A 2,600-nucleotide genomic window follows, 5' to 3' on the forward strand; every position below is an offset into this window, starting at 1 on the left:
CAGGCGCCACCGCGGAATACGCCGCAGGATACGCCGCCGGAGCGTACGGCTGAGTCGCCGCATTCGTCGCCTGGAGATGAAAGGGTACGGGGAAGTACGGAGTCGCCGTAGACATCGGAATTAGGGTTTCGATTAGGGTTAGGGCTTCTGAATGGAGAGAGAGAGAGAGAGAGACGAGAAAATTTTTAGAGGAGACGACGAAGAAGGTTCTGGATTTGGAATGTAGAAGTTAGAACCATCGAGAATGGGGGATATGTAGACGCCACGTGGATGTCTCTGCGAAGATCACAGAAAATAGTTCGCGTTTGCTATACGCAACTAATGGGCCCCAGCAGTGCTCTAGATGCGGCCTATTTTTTCCTAGAAAGAATCCAGGCGTCGGCCCAAGTACTTAGTAGTTGGCTATAAGTTATAAAGGCTGGCGCTATTTCTCATACGCTTATAAATGGCCCAGTCTAGCTATGAACTGGGCCCAGCAATGCTACGCCCAAGAGTCCTGCTGTGCGTTAAAGGGCTATAAAGGCCGGATCCTGATAATATATTTGTTTGGCCCAGACTGAAGCTTTTGACAACTGCCGTATCACGTTTAAATTAAGTGTAACAGATTTGGGAATGTTCTTTCATTGGAGACATAGTCGCAAGTGTAACATGAATAACTTGGGAATATTTCAGAATCTAATTGTTAGGGAAGTTTACGTTGTGTAGCAAAAAAAAAAAAAAAAAGGTTTATTATAGATGTTCATATTAATTTGGTTGTAGGCTGTAATTTAAAAAAAAATGTTTGCTCGTTGTAGGCTGTAATTGGCCCCACGGAGGGTGCAGAGGGGAGCAGATTTAAGCCTACGATATTTAGTATATATTCTTAACAATAATTATTAGGATCCTTGGTATGTAGTTGGTCTTGAACAAAGGTACATATTCTAAGTTGGGGATATGTACCTATTATGTAACAACCTCTTTTGTTATTTAGCTGGCTGGGATATTTTTATGGTATCCCATCATTTCTCTCAAAAAAAAACAATAATTATTAGGAACAAAGTGAAAATAGTCTATTTGCATAACTAACTAAATTAAAATAGAGAAAAACACATCAAGAACTACTCAAAATCCAGTTATATACATAGTTACATATATATGCTGCGAATAGCCAAATTCAGGTGGCTTCTGTTTGCCTAGGTTGGACTATGGCCAAGCCTGACCCGATCCAAATTCTCAAATTTGTTACGCAACCCTATTGAATTAGCACGTACGTCGGTTTGGTCGGGTTCGAGTTCGGTCCAGCGGAGAATAACGTCTGGTCGTTTGATTATCTGCCAAGATTGAGAGCTCAACTGCAGCTCTTTCTTGGCCACTCCTAGTGTGATTCCTTCCAAAGCCAAGTTTGGTATGTTAAAACATATCATTGGATCCTCGGCCTATACATACACATGGATAAAGGACGAATTTTCAAAACCAATCTATTTCCACATTTAATCCCAAAAAAGACATGTTTTGAACTTATTTTCAAAAACCGACCTAGTTTCAGCATTGGCGCTGAAACCAGGTCGGTTTTTGAAAATTTTTTCCGAAACTTCATGGGAGTTGAACTCCCGTGAAGTTTAGTAAAGCTGCTAAACTTCACGGGAGTTAAAGTTTCATAGTTCAAAAAAAATTGAATTATGAAACTACTGTTGGATAAACACGTGCAGAGATTTGCCGTGGTGGGGCCAACCCACGTACTCGTGAAAGCCGCGTGAAAAGTTCACGCGTGAAGAAGTTTAGGCCAGGCCCACCCGATCACATCATCCTATAAAAGAGAGAATTTCCTAGGGTTTCGGGTGGAGGCTGAGGGGGAAAACGGCAGAGCTAAGGCAAAGGAGAAAATTTGTGCGGCAAGTTTTTGTGTGCGGTTAGCTTTTTCTTCCTTGGTTAGCGTGTAGAGCTGACTTTGAGAGGAGTTTTCTGTGTAATCTTTTTGCCCTTTTGAGAGAGTTTGTGTGAGGGATCTGAGAGTTTGTGTGAGGGTTTAGTTTGAGAGTAATTGTAAACCCTAGTTGTATTCTCTCCCCTCTAATAGTAGATCTCCCCCTCCTTGCCCCGTGGACGTAGGCAGTTTGCCGAACCACGTAAAAATTGATTGTTTGAGTTTGTGGCCATTGTAATAGTTTTTAGGATCCCTCGACGCGCAGTCCTAGAGCTGACGAGAGGAAGAGCTAATATCCCACTTTGATGAGATATTAGGCTTTCAGATTCTTGTTCCCTTTGAGAAACAAGAATTCTTATCGATCTTTCTCTCTTATTGTGCACCAGAAACTCTGCCGAAATTTTCGCTGCGCACAACAAGTGGTATCAGAGCCCAGATTCCAGATCTAGGGTTTGGTTGAAGGAGTAGATCAATTTGGAGGCCCGTTTAGGACTTCGTTGGTGATAAAGGTGGGATCTTTTGGTAAAGACTCTATCTTTTAGTTTTGGATCTATTCTTTGTTCGTTGGTGCGTAAGATGTCGGGGAAAGAAGGTGCTTCGGGTGTCGAGGGTGGTGCTTCTGGCGCGAAGACCATTCAGAGTTTGAATATCCACTCTATGAAGATAGAAGTGGAGAAGTTTAATGGCACAAACAACT

Source organism: Asparagus officinalis, chromosome 4 (assembly GCF_001876935.1).
Source record: "Asparagus officinalis chromosome 4, Aspof.V1, whole genome shotgun sequence".
NCBI classification, from domain to species: domain Eukaryota; kingdom Viridiplantae; phylum Streptophyta; class Magnoliopsida; order Asparagales; family Asparagaceae; genus Asparagus; species Asparagus officinalis.